This window comes from Xenopus laevis, chromosome 8L (assembly GCF_017654675.1).
Source record: "Xenopus laevis strain J_2021 chromosome 8L, Xenopus_laevis_v10.1, whole genome shotgun sequence".
Taxonomy (NCBI): domain Eukaryota; kingdom Metazoa; phylum Chordata; class Amphibia; order Anura; family Pipidae; genus Xenopus; species Xenopus laevis.
The window spans coordinates 32,518,446-32,540,594 of record NC_054385.1 but is presented as its reverse complement, the minus strand read 5'-3'; positions in this window follow the sequence as shown (position 1 = coordinate 32,540,594).

Below are 22,149 nucleotides of genomic sequence, written 5' to 3'. Positions count from 1 at the left end.
GGAAGACTCCCCCACCATAATGAATAATTAAAAGAAAACATTTGTCTTGGAGAATTAGGTCAGGATTAGTCTGTTATCCAACCCATCCAGTGTACAGCTCTGGGAATTGCCTTCTGCTGAAAGGAACAATATAGCAGCAGAGGGGTTAACGTTTCACCCAGGGAAACGGCCCCATTATCTGAGGCTGGCATCTCTCCTCCGCTGGCTGCAGCCTCCCAGCACAATGCAGATCTGTGTAATCAGCAGAGGGAGAACATATGGGCCCCATTGAGAGCCAGCAGCCCATCCAAAGGGGCCTGTGTTGTTCTTGGCATCCTAACCACTGACCACAGCACTGCCTGCAATGAGCGGCCTCCTGCGGGGAGGGAAGCCTGGGGATCAGGCCGTCACTAGAAAATGCTGTGCTATACAATTGATATCTAATGGAGCTGCAGCACATTAACAGCATTTCTACATTGAAATTGACAACTTGCTGTAGTGGGTTCTATTTAACAATGGCAACTTATCATTAAGGGTCAGTCCACACAAGCAGATTCGGGGAGATTAGTCGCCCCAGCAACAAATCGCCTCTTCCTCGGGGCAACAATCTCCCCGAACTGCCTACCCCCTGCCCTCCGCCGGCTAAAATGAAAATCGCCTGCGGCAATGCACACGCAGCGTTTTCCGAAGGAAACTTCGCCCGACTTTGGAAAATGAAGCGCCATGTGCGCATTACCGCAAGTGATTTTCATTTTAGCCGGCGAAGGGAAGGAGGAAGGCAGTTCGGGGAGATTATCACTCCAAAGAAGAGTCTATTTGGCGCTGGGGCGACTAATCTCCCCGAATCTGCTCGTATGGACTGAACCTAAAGCTGGCCATAGACGCAAAGATTTTCGGAACGTGTGTGGAAAGTCCGGGGGAGATCAGTCGTTTGGTTGATCGGACAGTTTAGAAAATGAAACGTTGAGACGCAACATGCTGCATTTTTCCTGCGTTCGGCGCCTACACGCGCCTGTGTGAGTACATCTATTCCTGCGCTCCCCTGTGGCTGAACGCAGAAAAACGGAACGCAGGGGAGCGCAGCTTCAACCGCTCGTCAATAAGAGCCCTTAGGGAGAAGGCACACAGAGCTACCAATAGCTGCTACTTGTTTGTGGCTACAAAATAACATAGGTAGTGTCTTAGTAAAGCGAATTATCACTATTGTCTATTTTGTAGCCATGACAAGTAGCTGCTAATAGTAGCTCTGTGTGACTTTGTGCTTACAGGGCTGCTGTACCAATTCTCAGCTACAGCAGCAGACAATGTTGTTCCACTCCTCTCCTACTTCAAAGCATAAAGCTCCTGCACAGTGTTCTGCCCTGAGCTTCAAGCTATTTGGGAGGAATATGCTTCTCTACAGCAGTTTACCTGGAAATCAATGCAGAAGGCCTGTGCTTTCAGATTGACAAAGTGTTTTAAATCCCCGCTTCTGCTGCAGTCTCTAAAGCCAGGTAATGTGTGAAGGGATATTAAAATAGCTTTGTAAGTAGGCCCCTCTTTGTGTTTGCTTGTGTGAGCTTAGTTCTGCTAATTATGTCACTTACATGCTTCCTGTTATTAAACCTCAGCAGGTTGGTATGTGGCTACGGAGCTCCTTACATAATCCCATCACTGTCCTTCCATGTCAAAGGATCTCTGTGATGATCCAGTCGTGAGTCATGCTAAATAAGGGCTTCACAGATTGAAAGGAGCATTAATAGCCGGCCACAAATTAGCCCTGTATGGAAAGGCAGGCTGGAATGTTCATGTATAAACAAACCCGGGACATATGAAATTGGGCACTTCTACAGCAGAGAGAAGGGCAGATGATGTGTGTTTTTCCAGCCGCTGTATGATATGATAGAGGAGGGAAGGGAGGTCAGCCTGGTGGGATTTTGTTTTTGGACACAGGGCCTATGAGGGGAAGAATTTGGGAATCCCCAAAATGAGAAAAAAATCCTATGTAAAATTTGGTTAGCTCAACGTGCTACAAAACTAATGTTAAACTGCAACAACTTCCATCCTCTAAACACTACCACTTGTAAGCAGGGCTCGGGACCTTGTGTTTTCTGGATAATGGATCTTTCCATAATTTGGATCATCATACATTAATGTGAACTTTTAGTACGTTACAGAATGGCCAGTTCTACGCAATTTTTCAATTGGTCTTTATTATTTCTTTTTTATAGCTTTCAAATGATTTGCCTTCTTCTTCTGGCTCTGTACAGCTTTCAATTGGGGGTCACTGAAAAACAAATTCTCTGTAAGGCTACAAATGTGTTGTTATTGCTACTTTTTATTACCCATCATCTCATTGTTGGGTAGAGACTCTGAGAATTAAGCTGCATTTTTCTCAGGCAGTTCCCCAATCGTTTGGACACCATAGGGGGTCCTTTGTTAAAGGGGTGATTCCCATTTAAAACTTTTAGTATAGCATGGCTGATTCTAAGCAACTTTCCAATTGGTCTTCATTTTTAAAGTTTAAGCATTTGCCTTCTTCTAACTCTTTCCAGTCACTGACCCATCTAAAAAACAAATGCTCTGTAAGGCTACAAATTTATTGTTATTGTTACTTTTTACTACTCCTATTTTATTATATTATTCAGGCCTTTTTCTATTCATATTCCAGTCTCTTGTTCAAATTAGTGCATGGTTACTAGGGTAATTTGTACCCTAGCAACTATTTTGCTGAAACTGCAAATTTGAGAGCACTTAATAAAAAGCCAAATAATAATAAAAAACTACAAATAATAAAAACCAATTGCAAATTGTCACTCTACATCATACTAAAAGTAAACTCAAAGGTGAACAGCCCCTTTAAATCTACTAGAAAATCATATCAACATTAAATAAATCCAATAGGCTGGTTTTTCTTCCATTTATTTAATTATATCTTAGTTTGGATCAAGTGCAAGATACTGTTTTATTATTGTAATGTGCTCTGTGCTGGAATTGTAAATGCCCTTGATCAGCATGTCTTTCTAATAAATTCAGATGCACAATCCATGGCAGCCTAGAATTTATTGTAGCCTGCAGCAGGCACCTCTGCTGGAAATCATTTTTTAAAATTTGGATTATTTGGATAAAATGGAATCTATGGGAGACGGCCTTCTGGACAGGTAATGTGCAGATTCTGGCAAATACTGCTGTGAGATGCCATAGACATGAATAGACATGCTTTAAGACATGCCATAGGATATCAACAAGACATTAATGATGTCACATTTCTGCAGTGGACAAGGTAAGATTTACAATTGATTCAGAATCTATCATGTGACGTGAAAGTGGCAAATGAAAGTGGATCCTGGATGTCAGTGTCTCTGGTGAAGAGGCTGGATTTAAGGGTCAGTTTCCTTACTAATATTAAAGAGGTTGTTCATCTTTGAGTTAACTTTTAGGGGCAGGTTTATCTTTCGAATGAAAAAAAGTGAATTTTGAGCTATTTTTTGTGTACTTCAAATAGGTAATAGTCCAAATTCGATTCAAATTTGAAAGAAATTTAAAAAATCGAATTTCGAAAATGTACGGTCTCTTTAAAAATTCGACTTCAACCATTCGCCATCGAAAACCTGCCGAATTGCTGTTTTAGCCTATGGGGGACCACCTAGAACCTATTTGGAGTCAATTGGTGGACTTTGAAAAATCAAAGTTTTTTTGGGGATCAACCGGAAAAAACTTCAACTTAATTTCGGTTGGTCTTTTTGAATTCGAATTTAGAAGTTTTTTCAATTCAAAATTCGATCCTTGATAAATATGCCCCTAAATGTGATGTAGGCAATTTCAGCAAATTCCCCTAGCAACCATCCATTGATTGAAAGAAAAGACTGGAACATGAATAGGAGAGGGCCAGGATAGAAAGATGAGGAATAAAAAGCAGCAATAACAATTAATTCTTTTGTACCCTTACAGAGCATTTGTTTTTAGATTGGGTCAGTGACCCCCACTTGAAAGCAGGAAAAAAAGGCAAATAATTAAAAAACTTCAAAAATGAAAAAATAAAGGACGATTGAAAGTTGCTTAGAATGAATCATTCTATAACATACTAAGGGGCAGATTTATCAAGGGTCGAAGTGAATTTGAGGGAATTTTCATAGTAAAAAAATTCGAAGTAATTTTTTGGATACTTCGACCATCGAATAGGATACTACGACTTCAAATTTACTTCGAATTCGATTTGAAGTAAAAATAGTTTGAATATTCGACCATTCGATAATCAAAGTACTGTCTCTTTAAAAAAAACTTCGACTTCAATACTAATTAAACCTGCCGAAGTGCTATGTTAGCCTATGGGGACCTTCTACAACCATTTTCTAAGTCTTTACACATCGAAGTAAAATCGTTTGATCATACGCTAAAATCGTTCAATTCAAATGATTTAATCGTTCGATCGAACGATTTTACTTCGATCGTTCGATGGCCAAATTCGGTGAAAAATACTTTGACTTCGATATTCAAAGTATTTTAATTTGATGGTCGAATTTTGAAGTATTTTACACTTCGAAATTCGACCCTTGATAAATCTGCCCCTAAAAGTTAAGTTGAAGGTGAACCACCTCTTTAAGTGTATAGGAGCAGTACCCATGCGTAATACTCATTTAAAAAGTTATCAATTTAACATTTCACCATTACCGCTGAGCACTAACACCCACTAGAGCCGATAGATTTGTTCCACTGCTCCAAGCAGTCGAATAAATGTTCCCGAATTTCATTGAATCGGAGAAATGTCGAAACGTTCCTGCCAGTTCTAAAAGTTTAAAGGGATCCTGTCATTGGAAAACATGTTTTTTTCAAAATGCATCAGTTAATAGTGCTACTCCAGCAGACTTCTGCACTGAAATCCATTTCTCAAAAGAGCAAACAGATTTTTTAATATTCAATTTTGAAATCTGACATGAGGCTAGACATTTTGTCAATTTCCCAGCTGCCCCTGGTCATGTGACTTGTGCCTGCACTTTAGGAGAGAAATGCTTTCTGGCAGGCTGCTGTTTTTCCTTCTCAATGTAACTGAAGGAGTCTCAGTGGGACATGGGTTTTTACTATTGAGTGTTCTTGTTGAGTTCTTTATTGAGTGTTGTGTTGTGTTGTTGATGTACCAGGCAGCTGTTAGCTTGTGTTAGGGAGCTGTTATCTGGTTACCTACCCATTGTTCTTTTGTTCGGCTGCTGGGGGGGAAGGGAGGGGATGATATAACTCTAACTTGCAGTACAGCAGTAAAGAGTGATTGAAGTTTATCAGAGCACAAGTCACATGACTTGGGGCAGCTGGGAAATTGACAATATGTCTAGCCCCATGTCAGATTTCAAAATTGAATATAAAAAAATCTGTTTGCTCTTTTGAGAAATGGATTTCAGTGCAGAATTCTGCTGGAGCAGCACTATTAACTGATTCATTAAAAATTGATTTCCCATGACAGTATCCCTTTAAATCAAACTGTAGCTTGGACTCTTTTCAGGATTCCCCAGTTCCATCTTTGATAAATCAGCCCCTTTACTTGTTATGTCAGCTAGAGGCAAACATAGTCGATCCATGTGAGAATTTCCCCATTGTGATAATCAGAGCTGCCAAAATAAAATTATGAGCTCATTCGTATGTTTTAAAATGACACAGATGAAAATAATTGAATGGTTATTACGGCATAACCATATGGCGCTCACGCTGCCCCTGCAATGTGAACATACAATCTGAGAACAAAGCTGTTTTACTCAGATGCATTAACTGTAAAATTTGCTCCTAAACTTGCTGTAGCCAGGCCGTCATGCAATCCCACCGAGAGGAAATGTGTTTATATAACATCATTTTTATTTTCAGGTCCTTGCTATTACCATGTAATTAAACCATGAGCGGCGGTGTTTAAGAAACATTCTTTTTGACGTTCAGATACGCTGTGTATAAAATGCTGCTCAAAAATTCCTTTCGCTGAGAACACATTTTTTTGGAGGGGGGGGGCGGGGTGATATTGAATGTTTGCAGATTTTATTTTAAAAACATTTTCAATTTTCAAGATGTAAATATTTTCCCCAAGTGCATGAAATATATACACTGCATTTTTTCCATTACAGAAAAGGCTGGAAAATGCACTAAATCCTGAACTTTTTATGACACAGAAAAATAAATCATGAAAATTTCAAAAGTTTTCTTTGTAGTGTGGAAATAAAATGTTTTTTTTTTTTAAAGAGTAAAAGACGCTATTTTGTCACGCATATATTAAAGGGATCCTGTCATGGGAAAACATGTTTTTTTGAAAACGCATCAGTTAATAGTGCTGCTCCAGCAGAATTCTGCACTGAAATCTATTTTTCAAAAGAGCAAACATATGACTTGTGCTCTGATAAACTTCAATCACTCTTTACTGCTGTACTGCAAGTTGGAGTGATATCGCCCCTTCCCTCCAGCCTAACAACAGAACAATGGGAAGGTAACAAGATAGAAACTCCCTAACACAAGATATCAGCTCCCTGGAAGATATAACAGCACTAAATAGTAAAAGCCAAGTCCCACTGAGACACATTCAGGAGAAATAACCTGCCAGAAAGTAATTCCATCCTAAAGTGCAGAAACAAGTCACATGACTGGGGCAGCTGGGAAACTGACAAAATGTCTAGCCCCATGTGAGATTTCAAAATTGAATAAAAAAAAAAAATCTGTTTGCTCTTTTGAGAAATGGATTTCAGTGCAGAACTCTGCTGGAGCAGCACTATTAACTGTTTTGGAAAAAAACATGTTTTTCCATGATAGTATCCCTTTAAGGTAGGTTTAAGAGGAACTTTCCTGTTTAAAATGAACGTTTACGGCTTTGGATCCTGATAAGAAAAATTTACAGAAATAATATTTGCTTTCTTATTAAAGAGCAACTTTTTGGTCTTCTGATGTGTTGACATTCTTGCTAAATCCTCAGCGCTTGCCCATAGTGATATATGTATAGGAATTACTCCATGTAGGGACTGTAAAAAAAAAAAAAAAAAAGAAAGAAACGTAAAATCCAGGGGTACATAAAAGCCGTATAAAAATATATTTCACATTTACTACACAAAACTGGTGAAAATATGCAGAAAATTCAACAAGGAAAATTCGCCAGCTCTGAAGTGGTGGCATTTCGCAACAAAAAGTCATTAAAATATTTTTCACTTCAAAATAACTGTAAGTAAAAGACTTTTCTTGGGAAATGTCTCAAAATAAATTTGCCAATTGTCTCCCCCAACAAAAGATTTGTCAGAGGTCAAGTCTTGCCACAACATTGTGGCACCCCTTCAAAACCACACCTCTTCCCTCCCTCCCACTCCTCGCATGCTCTGCTTCTCCCAGGAGAACACTGGTCATGTGCACCAGCAAAGAATATTTCACTTTAAGTAACCAGGAGTGCACTGCGCTAAAATTGTGAGGCACATATATCAGGAGCTGAAGTGCCCCATACAGAAGCCCAGCCTGCCAACTGCAAGTACCAGTCCTGTTCCTTGTACAGTATATGTTTCATTGCTGGCAAGAACACTGCCACTCAACCCCTAATATCCTACCTCTAACCCAGTGATCCCCAACCAGTAGCTCATGAGCAACATGTTGCTCTCCAACCTCTTGGATGTTGCTCCGAGTGGCCTCAAAGTAGGTGCTTATTTTTGAATTTCAGGCTTGGAGGCAAGTTTTGGTTGCATAAAAAACAGATGTACTGCCAAACAGAGCCTCAATGTAGGTTTATAATCCACATAAGGGCTACTAAATGGCCAATCACAGCCCTTATTTGGCAGCCCAAGAAAATTTCTCATGCTAGCGTTGCTCCCCAACTCCTTTTACTTCTAAATGTTGCTCACAGGTTCAAAAGGTTTGGGATTCCTGCTCTAACCTATGGCTGCTATAGATTTGCTAGGCCATCCTAAGTGGCTTCTGAGCACTTGGGGAACTAGCGCCACATATTGCCAAGGGTTTTTTTTCACTTTGGTAACCTGAGACCTAAAAATAGAGCATTTGTAAAGAAAAAATGTTATCCGAGACCAAAAAACAGAGTTTTGTAAAGAAAAACTGTATCCAAATTATTTGCACTAACATACCTCATTTTCATCTGTCTTTTTTGTGATAGAACTGAGAAGTGGCCCTTGCCTAAACTGAACAGGAGCTGCCAGTATCCGACTAGGGTACGTAAATACATAACCATTGACAGCACTCCAATTTTCATTAAAACCGCCTTTAATATTTGCAAAAATTTGCATAGCAGTACAGCAACATGGTGCAATGTTTTGAGTGGCACTCCACTCTTTATCAAGCTTTATCAGACTAGGGTACAACAGACCAACCAGAAAACAACACCAAGGTCCCACCACCCCATAGCCCCCTGACCAACACTACACACCACTGCCTAATGGCCATTACCCCCCTGCTGCACCACATCATGGCAGCCACCACCAACCTCCCCACTGACAAGTCCAGGCGGTGAAGTAGAGCCCAATAGGATCAGGGTCCCATGGAATTTCTCCCCAGTACAGCTGATACATTCAGAATATTATTAATGTAAACTGCAAAAGTGCTCAGAAGAATGAATCATTCTACATGAATTTATGCAGTAGAGTTTTACTGAGCAGAAACGTCACTACCAAATAAACAGATACAAGCTTTTTGCAATGCACTCATATCTGAAATGCTGAGAATCCCCAGTTAATCAACCTGCCGTTGCTTTTTTCCCACTTTGAGCAGAAATGAAGCTGTTTCATATATTGGTGATCGCGGGAAACATACACTGGATAATCAGAGTTATACTCATTAAAGCTTGAAATGTCAATTAGTCAAAGGAAAAATGTGCAATTTCTGGTTCACTTGCAGGTTGTGGCTAATAAATGCCAGACAATACTGTTTCTTGGCAGACTTAAGGACATAGTTCTTTTCAGTCAGCATATGTACATTATTCGGTAAAATGTGAGAATGGACAAATGTGCACTTATCCTTATTAAAGTGAAAGCCAGCCATCCAATCATTTAATATCTGCTGCACCAGAAAAGGGGGTATCACTGGGAACAATAGTTCTTGTTAGAGCACTCCAAACCTTCAGAAAACAGCTTCCATTACAGGCATGAAAATGAATCAGGGTCCTAAAGGGCCACTCTTGGGCCCCCACCAGTTCTATTCTTGCCCTTTTGGGTACTGGCGCTGTGCTCCTCCCAATGACTAGTTTACTACTGACATCTGGTCTGTGCCTGAGCAGCGGCAGGACCGGCCCAAACACCTGTGTTTATCCTCAGCATCACTTCATTTTATATTGGAACATTTTACGTTTACAACACCATCTCTAAACAACTTCATAAACTTGGAGTTCCTTGGGAAAATATTCAGAGGTCCTGACGTAAGATCCGCAGAACTCCCTTGTGATATGCAATGCGCTTATTTGTGTGCACTGACAATACTGAAAATATGATAAATGGAGTTGAAACCATTATTACTTTGCATCCGCTTGATTTTAAAGGGACATGGGGATTATAGGCAGCATCTGCCACTTGTTTCCAGGCATGCCTTGCAATTATCATCCAAAAACTAAATTGTTGGCACAAATACACCTACTACTAAAGACTCACCAAGTAAAGGGATGGCCCAGGTGCTCCAGCCCCAAGCTCTCAGCTCAAGGGAGCAGATATAAACCGTATAGCAACAAAAGATTAAGGGTGTAGGGCACACTGGAAACCACAACAGCTCAGACCAAAAGTTAAAAAAAAGGAAAATACTTTATTGAATAATCATCTCAAGCCTGACGCGTTTCGTGTCCACCTGACACTTAATCATTAACAATTAACCTGGGTTGTAGGTAGGTGCCATTAGGGTTGCCACTTGTCCTTTTTTGACCTAGACAGCCCGTTTTTTTGTCCGGTTTTGTCTGCCCGGTTTTCCAGGAAGGATTCCCTATGATTGACGAGGAGATGGCCAATCACTGATCACCACATTATAGCCTTGCCCTTGACGGCACAATTCTGCCCCATTGCATCACGCCCCACCCCTGGAGTTAGACAGAGCAAAAGGTGGCAACCCTAGGCGCCATGTTCTTTGCCAGTGTCGGACTGGCCCACTGGGATACCAGGAAAACTCCCGGTGGGCCCAGGTGTCAGTGGGGCCCTCTTGCTTCTATTTATTTGGCCTATTTTTTCATGGCCATTTGCTATTTAAGAGGTTTAATAATGGAAGAATTGAGTATAGTATGTAGAGATAAAAGACTAGGAGAATAAAAAGGATGAGTGAGGAGAGGAGGAATAATAGTTTAGAAAGTGGGCCCACGGTCTAAGGTTTTCTGGTGGGCCCCTGGCATCCCAGTCCGACACTGTTCTTTGCACATCATCTGCTGCTCCCCTTTTAATAAACATCAGTAAGGTGTATGGAAGGCTCAAGTGATTTCACCTTTGAGCTAATATCTACTGGTATGACATGGAGATTGATATTCTGAGACCGTTTGCAATTAGTTTTCGTTTATTATTATCTGTGGTTTTTCAGTTATTTAGCAGCTCTCCAGTTTGCATTTGAAGCAATCTGTTTGCTAGTGTCTAAATACTGGAATATGAGAGCGGAATATGAATAGGAGAGGGTCTGACTAGAAAGAAGAGTAATAAACAGTAGCAATAAACAAAACATTTGTAAAATCTGAAGCGAGTCAGCAGAAAAAGAGGCAAATAATTATGAAAAAATAAATAATGAAGACCAATTGAAAAGCTGCTTAAAATTGGCCATTCTATTAACAGAAGTTAAATAAAAGTTAACTTAAAGGTGAACCACCCCTTTAATATTGCAACAATAATTTCCACCACTCTAGGCAGCAAGTAGGAAGGTCAATAAATTTATAGACATGTTGGATCTCTTTGTATATCTGACCTGCACCTTATTCATATTAAATATGGGCTGATCTAAACCAGGGAGACATGGATAATACCTCCTCCTGAGCTTTAGTGAATACAGTGCTAGAGACCCAGAGGATGGAGAAACTCTTGCAGATCTTTATTTTATTTTCAATTTTTATTTTTCAGTTATGAAATAAATCATATCTGGTTGCATAAACATTTTCAGGAGCTGCAGATATTGGACAATCCCCAGTCTGCAGGAGATGTCGCAACCCTTTAAAGGGGTTGTTCCCCATTAAATGAACTTTTCGTATGATGCAGAGAGTTATTCAGCAGCTCTCCAGTTTGCAATTTCAGTAAATCTGGTGGCTAGGGTCCAAGTTACGGGAGCAAGAGGCTTTTGGCAGAGAGCCCAGAATACGTGGCAGCTGCACTTAGATACATTTGTAACAAGTTAAAATAAGCAATGTTACAATAGTAAAAAATGAAGATAAGCAGATCTCTTGGGGAAACTGCTACTTGCAGCTTAAAAGGCAATTCACCTTCATTAACAAAACTGTAATAACACATAAAACCTGACCCTAAAACCCCCCATGATGTTTTTCTTTCCATAACCTGCCAAAATTTGTAAAATAGATGTGGTATTTAGGGTGTGTGGCCATAAAATGGGCGTGGCCTGAACAATTTTCTCTATGCTCTGCACAGCAAATCTTTTTGTCCCTCTTTCTATTTCCCAAATGTTGGAGGTATTTGAATGACATTAATGTAAATGACATTTTGGGCCCAGGAGTGCAAACGCTTGCTCCATCAGCACGAGACAGGCTTTCTAATAAATGTATGACTCCTCCCCCTTTTTCATAATACACGCGGTATTGTACTAAAGGCTAAGTTAGTCTGACAAATTTACTGTTTAACTAATGATTCATAAAAATCGGCTCAGTAAACAGTGTGTGTGAAGCAGAACAGTGTTATTTCCAGCTATTATTACATCATGACACATACCAATCCCTCAGCAATGGGTGTTAGGAAATAAAGCTCAGCAAATATTTAGTCTTGCACTAAAAGCAACATGATTTATGCATTCTATCACTGGCTAATGTGATACCGGGAACAAAGGTGCTTCATTTGACTGCAAACAATTACCCCGGTGTTGAAAGGAACACAGAATCATCAGTAACTTTATTTATACATGTAATTGCGATTTAACTCTATTGCTATTCACTGCACTGCTGGTTCTGACTATTGAAACAAAGTAACAGGAGCTTGATAATTAAAGGAAATGTAAATCCTTGAGACAGATGAATGTTCAATTGCCCTGAGTGCTCTTCTGCATTTACATAAATTATTTCTATTTCTAATGTAGTCGTTTTTAATAAAATGAATAGAAACAACAGCACCACCTGCTGGTCATTTGAAATGAACAGGAAAGTCTTGCTGCACTGCTCAGAGAAATGTCCGACTACTTTTCTCTGCTCATACTTCATTTTCTGAACCTGTTTCAGATTCATTTTATTAAGGAGCATTATTTATATAGTGATTTTGAACAATAGATTGAGAATCAAGATACAATTATCTCCGTGTTTTGCTCTGTTAAATATAGAGAGAAAAGTTTTTTCTTTACCTTCAAAGCTGACACTTATCTCCCATGAAAAAAAGACACTGACAAGTTTATTTTTGACTTCTGCCAAGAAAGCTTTATTACATTTTTGGTTGCAAAAAGAGTGTCCCTCATTGTCGGGTACCATTTCTTTTATGAATCAACTTTGTTGGCAGGAAGCTTTAAAAGTAAAATCAAATGGGAAAAGCTCTATAGAAGCCTTTACACTTATATGGTCTCCTTACTTTGAATCCTGTGTTTCTAATACTAAAGATCTAATTTCTAGGTTTCTTTAATAAGGATGTAACAGTACATTCTGATTTTCATGAAACAATGGGTTTTTTCTCTTTCTTTATTCCTTTTCTTCTTTTTTTTTTTTTTCTTAACATCCACTGGTTTAGTTAAATTTTTCTTTTTCTGTATTTATTAATTAATGTTATTAATGTTTGGGGGGAAAAAAGCATGCCATTGTATTTATTGCAGCACATTCTCTAAGTCTGCTTGATATATGTGGTCATGTTGATTTTTCTGGTTTATGTAAAAATAAAATAAATATTTTGAATTACAAAAGGGTCATAGAGTCACGGGAGGAGGGGGTCATTCTTCCACTGTATAGAGCACTTGTAAGGCCCACTCTAGAATATGCCGTACAATTTTGGTCTCCATCACTCAAACAGGACATTATTGTATTAGAGAGGGTCCAGAGAAGGGCAACTAAGCTGGTGAAAGGTATTGAAAATCTTAGCTATGAGGAAAGACTGGCCAAATTGGGGATGTTCACGCTGGAGAAGAGGCGCTTAAGGGGTGATATGATAACTATTTATAAATATATAAGGGGTTCCTACAATAATCTCTCTAACGCTTTATTTAGAAGAGAGAGATTCCGCCTAAATATATGGAATGGGTTTTTTTTACAGTGAGAGCTGTGAAGATGTGGAATTGTCTCCCTGAATCAGTGGTACAGGCTGATACATTAGATAGCTTTAAGAAGGGGTTGGATGGTGTTTAGCAAGTGAGGGAATACAGGGTTATGGGAGATAGCTCATAGTACAAGTTGATCCAGGGACTAGTCCGATTGCCATTTTGGAGTCAGGAAGGATTCTTTTCCCCCTCTGAGGCAAATTGTAGAGGCTTCAACTAGCAGTTAGGCAGGTTATATGTAGACATAATAGAATCTCAGGTTGAACTTGATACATGTGTCTTTTTTCAACGTATCTCATTGTGTTACTATGTATTTTCTCCTGTGGGACTGAAAACATTTTTATAACAATCACAGCAGCCATGACAGGTGCACTAAATATGTTTGGACTCCAGGAGATCCCAAGGTAAATAGCCTCTTGTCTCCCACTCGTGAGCCTGCCTCCCTGCTAGCAGAGACAGCCCCCAATCCCTCACTCTCTACCATGGACCTCTCATGCTCCCCATTTCTAGGAACTAAGAGCAAGCCAAGGCATGTGGATGTTAATATACAGTCATTTTTTTTCAATTGGCCCCCCTACAGCCATGCCCTAGGTAACTGCCTACCTCAAGTTTTGGCCCCAGGTGTAACTACCATACAACAGACCCTGTGAGGGGGACTGAGACACCCAAACAGTCACAGGGTCTGCTGTAGGGTTTACTCTCTCTGGCCTGGGAAAGAGACTTCCGGTGGCTGAACTTGCAAGCCGGAACCCCCTCAAATGTTGCTGCTACATGTATGTACAGAGACGCACCTTCTAGAGAGATATCTGCCCATGGAGTTTGAATACAGCCCAGTACGTGTTCAATAGTGATGAGTGAATCTGTGCCATTTCACTTGGCTAAAAATTGGCGAAACTGCGAAAAATTTGCAAAACCCATTGTAGTCAGTAGGTAACAATCCAAATGCATTAAAGTCAATGAATTTTTGGCACAGCTTTACAAAAAATTCACAGATGACAAAATGCAGAATTTCCCAACGAAAAAAATTTGCTTATCACTAGTGTTCAATATTTTAAACAGAGTCCAGTGCTAAGAGGTGAGTGGTTGATCAAGGTGGGGGTTGATGATTTCTCTTCTGGCTGCAGGACATGGGATTCCTCTATTAGTTAGTTACAATTTGCAGTTGTAATAAAAAAAAAAAAACAAAAAAAAAACTTTACTTGCCCTTTATGACATGTATAGTTGACAGATTAGGAAATATAACCCACTCGGTGCTACCATACTGTTTAGCAAATATGGGCACTGAGGACAAAGGGGGCATAACTATAAGTGAAATCACTTTACCCAGCAATGATACAGAACTTCCAGCCTGGCGGTTGAAGTAGAACTCGGAGCAGTTGAAAATATACAGCTTTAGAACTTTTTTGCACTGCTGCTAGTCTAAAAGCAGCACTTAATAGATCCCTACTATATTTTCAGGAGTCTTTGATTCTATCGGACAAAGCTCCATGTTCCAAAGCAACAGAAGCCAATAGAGAAGCCAGAAGTGATGTGGGGATTTGTACTGGGCTTAGTGATAGGGCCCTGCCTATGTGCTTCCCCCAAGACTGACCCTGACAAAGATTCACATAAATATACACCACGCAGGATCTGGTTTCACAAACAATCATGGCTTTGCAGACTGTGCATATAAACAGCCGTCTCTGCACTAGACTCTGGATGGGACGACCCACACACGGATGTTTGTTATTTGGGTCCTTGGCTGCAGGGGAAATGAAGTTGGTAAAAAGTTCCAGCTCCCACTGATTGCTGGGTTCCTATCATAACATAAGACGGTTTAACCCCTCCTGCGCTGCGGGGCCTTTCAGGGAAATGAAGTGACCTTTTGTTATTCCTGCAAACAGCTTTATACACCACCCAGCTGGATCTATATACAAATGATGCCGGGACAAGTGGCTTTGCTGTCTCTCTAAGAGGCAAGGTGATAAGTGATTCTCAGCAGGGCTGCTTTGCATGGCTTGAGTGATGATCTGCAGGGAGTTTAGATTCTACTGACTGAAGTCTATATAAATGTGTAGCTGGCCTTCAGTATTCAGCACCTGCATCATGGTTGGCCACTGTGCATGTTCCACGTGATGGCCTACCTGAATGGAGAGGATAGAGATGGAAAATACACTTAGGGGCAAATTTATTAAGGGTCGAATTGAAAATTCGAATTCTAGAATTTTTTTTTTTGGTCAAAACTCTCAAATTCAAATTGTGAATTATTCAAACTCAATTCGAGTTTTAATTCAGATTTGAATTTCGAGATTTATCATACTCTGCCCCTTTAAAGGAGAAGGAAAGACTATTGCCACTTGTTAGGCACCCCCAAGTGATTGTATTGACTTACCTGAAACCTCGGGCTGGTGCTCCTATCAGCAGAAAACTGCACCGGCCTGGGGGTTATATCAGTGAGCACCACAGAGAGATCTTCTTCCTGCTTCCTCTTTCTTCGCGTGGTTGCGCATGCACAGTAGAACGAAAAGACAAACTTTAACTAAAACGTTTGACTATTTAGTTTTACTGCGCATGCGTTTGCCCAGGGAAATTTGAAGAAAGAAGATGCTGGAAGAAGATCTCTCCATGGTGCTCGCTAGAAAAAGCCGGCAGTGCAGTTTTCTGCCGATAGGAGCACCGGCCCAGGGTTTCAGGTAAGTCAATACAATCACTTGGGGGTGCCTAAAATTTGGCAACCCCTAGTGCAAACAGACTTTCCTTCTCCTTTAAGAACTTGGATTTGACTGTTCGCCAATGGAAAAGGTCCAGAGTCCAGGGAAATTCGACCCTTGATAAATGCACCTCTTAAACTGATAAATATGATACAACAAGTCCTGCAAATCCAACAACCCCGTTGACTTTATCTGGAGCAGTCATTTTTGTTGCAGTATTAGCACAACATCAAGCATTTTAATCCAAGTAAATAGAGCAAAAGCAGAGGGAAACACTACGCCTATGGCAGACATGGGCAGAGAATAGGCAGGAATACTCACTTTGGCACAAATGATCCCCATATGACTGCCCCATGTGATGTATTCTGGAGCTCATAAACCAGGGCCTTGGGTGCCAAGTGCACAGTGGTTTGTGCCCCTGTTTTGCACTCGGCACCATAATCTGCACTTAGTAAATTAGTTCTCCCATGTCCTATAGGCCTTAGATATTTGGGAGTTTGCCCAATGATGTCAACTCAACTGTATATTTAGGAGTCATCCTGATTCAAATTCCCCTCAGCAACAGTCCACTGTCAGTAATTTGCACCCATAATCTAACTTACTTGCTCCATTGAAATGTTTAGAATTGTCACTTGAAGTGCTCCAATATCAATCATAGTTGTGGAGCAGGGAGAACGGTAGGGGTGCAGAGCAGGCGTGACCAAGATGCACCAGGATCACCATGGACCGGGTTGGCATGTCTGTGGAGGGAAAGTGAGAACCATTTCCCTTCAATTTTCTGTCCGTGCATAAACAGACATCAGTAGAATTATAATAACAAAAACAGGGCCATTTTTTTCTATATAGGCACCCTAAGAGTGGAGGAAGCCCACAGGTGCCTAAAAATCCCCAGTCCTCCATAGGACACAGCAACCTCTGAGAGACAAGCTGGAAGTAACCTCCCTCCCATCAGTTAGGAGAGGGTGCTGTGCCTTGGGCTGCACAAAATATTACTCTGGCACTGAACAACACTGTATTTGGGACACATGCCCTAGGTATGAGACCTCCAACAGCCCCCTCATCAGGGTAAGAATTTTCTGATTTTATGCTTCTTCCTTTTAGGCATCTAAGGGCTGCCCCTAAATCTCCTACCCACGGATTGGGCCGTTGGTGCCTAAATATAAACAGCCCTGGCTCTGATAAGAGATTGAAACCTCTCTGTAGGATAATAAGAAGCATAAAAACCTCTCTGTAGGATAAGAAGCATAAAAACAATCAAACAAACCTCTTTACAGCTTCATTAACCCACCCCCCAAAAATAAAGATGTTTCCCTTATATAAGAGCCCTGATATAATTACTAATTGTCTGTGTGCAGAGATGGCAATGAAATGCTTGCTTATGTAAACATTATATAGTAAAATTAAAGTAAAGTTTACCTTTAGCAGTACTATGGCTTCTGAAGCACATACAATATATTTGCCAGAGCAAATCAGAATGCATTTCTATGAACAGGATATCTTTTAAAGGGCCACTTTGTGTTATTTTATATCCCCTTGTATTTGTTCAAGACTTATGAAGTAGCAAAAGTGTATGGGTAGAAGCATGTCAGCTTTAGTATTTCCCAGCACTATTTTTCATTACCATGGCCCTTTAACAAGAACCTTTTTTTTAATACGAAATCCAAAAAAAATCACTGACTGTGGATTAGGTATAAACCAGTAGAGTAATAGTCATAGTTGGCCCTTTAAAGTGATTCAAACGGCTTTCTGATTCTCATGACATATGTACAAATGTGGCTCCCAGGTTATAATGGTAAAAAATGAAGCTTTGAGTCTTTTGCACTGTAATGCTGAAACAGCATCGAGAGAAAAATAGCACTGGCCGTATGGAGATTTAAATCACCCTGCAATCCAAGGTCCATAAATTTACAGCAGCCGCTCTCCAGCTTCTTCTTAGTTGGTAACTAACAGTGTTCCCAATAAATCTAGCGCCAGCACCCTGTGCAACTGGGCCATTAAATATGGATTGTGTTTAGCACTGTGCCCCTTAAATCATGGCTTCTCCACACCAGTCCTTTAGACTCCAGCAGGGCAGGTTCTTACCTGATCATGGAGAGCAAAGGTGATCAATCTGAAGAACAATTGGATCTTTCCCAACGACTACGGTAGTAATTCATCCATGTCATCCAAGTGAGTCTGAAAGTGAAACTGAAATGTTTTTATTGAAACCTAAATGGAAAATCTGAGAGGTAGTACTACAGGGGACTAAAGGTGGCAGGCAAATAAAAGTTGCAAACAGACAGAGTTGGCAGCTTATTTGCCCATGTATGAGGTCCTCCAATGAGCTTCACCAATCGATATATGGGTTGAAAATTGGGCAGATAACAATCGGACAGGTTGATAAAAAAACCTCCAACCTTCTGTAGTCCCATCATTGTGATCGATTGTTGGGCACTAGAGCCTAATGATTGGACAGCCCTATATCGCCCACCTCAGGGTGGACATATCAGGGAAAGATCTGCTCATTTAGTGGCGTTACCATCAAGTGTATGGCCAACTTAAGCTATAAAAGTGAAAAAAAGTGAATTAAAAGCAATACTCTATCCTTAAATACTGTACATGTCAGACCCCAGACTGTCAATCTGTGGGTTCTGGCAAATGCCAGAGGTGTAAGATGTAAGATGCCATAGACAGTCACTATTTATTGGGCCTGTGGGGGCTGTTTGGGCCTATGTGTACTTAAAATGCCAGGGCCTAATGCCCTACTATGACTTATTGCAGCTCTGATGAGCCCCCGGATTTGTGGTGAGGCCACAATGGCCCAATGCCTAGGGCGGCAGGAATTCAGGGGCGCCATGCCGCCCAGTTATGAGAACAGGAGATGCACAAATTAGATACATTTGAATTGTTACAAATGTATCTTATCTTCTGTTGTGGCTGTTCTGTTAGAAACTTTGTTTCTTTTTCTGGCTGTTCAGTGCAGAGAAAAACAGGACTTTCCAGTACAAATGAGGGACTGCAGGTTGAGCTGTCAAAAGAGGGACTGTCCCTCTAAAAACGGGACAGTTGGGAAGTATGCCTGAGGGTGCAGCCACAGGTGTTGTCCCGCACCCTCTGTACCACCAGTAGTTATGCAACAGGGATTAGTGTGAGAACCCTTATTTAATAGGAATACTAACATTTATTTACAGAAATAAAGAGCCTTTAAGTCTCCCAGAGCTCGGCAGCAATCCCTTGGGAGACAGTCTACTTGGGGTTGACTAGAAAAGGCCCACTGGATTCTCCTGTACCACCGTCCCAGGTTTTATACTTCTGGTCTGGTTTATTAAACCCATGTAGCAAAGGTGTCCAAGGTTTGGCAAGGACCCCTGCTGCTGGGGTGCAAACCTGGTAGTAGATGCACATTGTTTGTTCTTGTGCCTTATGGACAAGTTACTGTTCATGTCTGGAAAAGCCGATGAGGTGTGGGCTTGAAATACAGCAAAAATAAACGAGTAGCAGCTGCCAGACATCTTGGTGGCAGAGGCTGTAGCCACAGCATTGCTTCTTTATGTTAACCTTGATTAATGACAACAGTTTAAAGAGGAAGAAGAACTGACAGCTGCTCTCTTGGAATCCTTTTCAAATACTCGTAGTCTTATTCCATGCAACCTGGTGGGGAGGATACAGAGCTACACCTCTCCTGCCCATAGATAGTATATAGCAGATAGTTGTCTGTCCCTGGCTCAATGTATTTCTGCACACATATGATCTCCTATCAACAGTGGCTAGGTGATGAGTGCTGCATGGGTAAAGGCCGGACACAAATGGGTTAAGAGGAATGGATCTAAATTAATCTATCTTAATGACGGAAATATGCTGATTGACTTTTTTTTCACTCATCCCTGGGTCAGCAAATGTTGCTATATCTATAGTATCTCTGGAAACTGGAGTTGCAGGTAATGAGTGATGGTTTTTATCAAGTAGGAGACTTGCCGGTCTAATTAAACTTCTAATGATCAGAGAGGAGGAGGAGGGAGGGGAGTACTCAAGGTGTTGGTAGTAAGTAGGTTATTAAATGCTTTGTTGATCTGCAGGAGTGAAAAGGACAGAGAACATTCTACAGACCTTTATATACAGTAAAAAGATTATTTTTAAGATGTCGTGCCAGTCGCTGGCTGTGAGAATCATATGACATGCTCTGAATGCTTTTGGCTGTTTGAGATGATCTGCATACTCCAGCTAACAAGGATACTCTAAGATGATTGATAGGTGCCTGACAATACATGTAAAATGAGTGGGGTCCCGGGATGCCTTAAGGGTCTTCTGCAGTTAAACAAATAAGAGTAGATTCCTGGCAGTACAATAATCTCCAGAGGGTTAGAGATTTCTGCATCTTCCCACTATTACAGAAGTTTCTCCCTGTATCCATATTAAATCCTGGTACTCTGGTTCCCTCCCGTATTACCAAAACCCTACAGGCAGGCAACAGATGAATTGACTTGTCATCATAATCATTATCTTATTTATATATTGTCAGCAAGTTGCACAGCAATAGCTTTATAACAAATAGGTCTTACAATACAGAATATGATGGATGAAGGATTCTAGGGAAATGTGGATTGGGGTAGGGACTGATGAGTAATTATACATTAATACATTATTAAGGATCAGCCCATTTTTTCACCTGATACAGTTTTGCAGTGAAATTTGTACAGATATGGGATCTCTTATCCAGAATACTCGGGACCTGAGGTTTTCCAGATAAGGGGTGTTTCTTTTATTTAGATCCCCATACCTAAAAATGTATGTAAAATTGAAATACACCCAAAAGGATTATTTTGCCTCCAGCAAGGATTAATTATATCTTAGCTGGGATCAAGTACAAGGTACTGTTTCATTATTACAGAGATAACGGTATCATTTTAAAAAATGCTAATTATTTGATTAAAAAGGAGTTGGGGGATGGCCTTCCCATACTTAGGATCTTTCTGGATATTATGTTTCTAGATGAAGGATCCCATACCTGTATTAGATTTTTCTTATGCATTTTGCTGGCCAGAAACAAATAAATAAGCACAGCATTATTAAAAATTCTTTATGCTTTTTTCGCTGGAAAAGAATGCATTTTTTGTGCTGGGAAAATGTACCGTTAAAAATGGCCACTGACGAATGCATTTGATGTGAGAAAAATACCCCCTGACTCCAATGCATTTGGCACAATTTTAGTGAAATTTCAACCTTCTGTGAATGTTTTCAAAATGTCGCTCATCACTATTTATAATCTTTATTATGCTCTGTGTAAGGCATTGGAGCAAATTCACTAAACGACGAAGTGGGTAAGGCTAGCAAAAATTCACCAGCGTTACATCATTTTGCCACTTCACCAATTTACTAAAAGTGTCCCTGGCGAAAATTCGCTAGCGAAGTAGATAGACTAGCGCAACTACTCAGCCTCCGGGGGGGACATCATTTTCAGGACTCCGTTTTTCACTGGGTCCCCCAGGTTTCCATCTCAAGTTGTCAACTGTTTGTTAAGAACAGTGGTATAACTATAATTTTTAGAGCCACAGCAAAATCTTGTTGTGTTCTCATTTCCCTAATTTTCAAGAATATCATCTGTTTCAATCACATTTATAGACACTGGGTCCTCTGTACTTCCGACGTCCCCCATCAGCCTCTGGGTCATTACCATCTTTGGTTGTGGCATGCTTAGTCCATCACTGGCATTCAAAGTTTTTGGCAACAAGGGTATTGAGCTGATTGGCTCTCTCAGGAAGTTCTGCAGATGTTTAAGGTTCCCAGGACGTTCTCCATTCAGCCCCTTTATCAGTACCAACAAGTCACCAGCAGGAAAGAGAATGAATGTTAGTGCGCAGCCTTGATAGCAGCAATAGATACTCCCTTTTGGCTTTTAGCAGTGAAGCATTGAGATCCGATTTGATAAATCTTGGTTAAGTGGTAATTTTCTGTGCAGGGGAATTCAATTATATTTGTTAAAAGGCCTGTGAGTTATTACGAGAGATACGGAGCTAAGAGGTCACCGCCAGCTTTCGCTCGACTTACCCTTCTTGTATCATAATCATTTCAAGATGGATTAATCATGTTTTGAAGCATTTCAATAGTCATTGTACAAATATGTTGCAGCCACAATGTTTGGGAAGCAGATTAAACAGAAAATAGACAA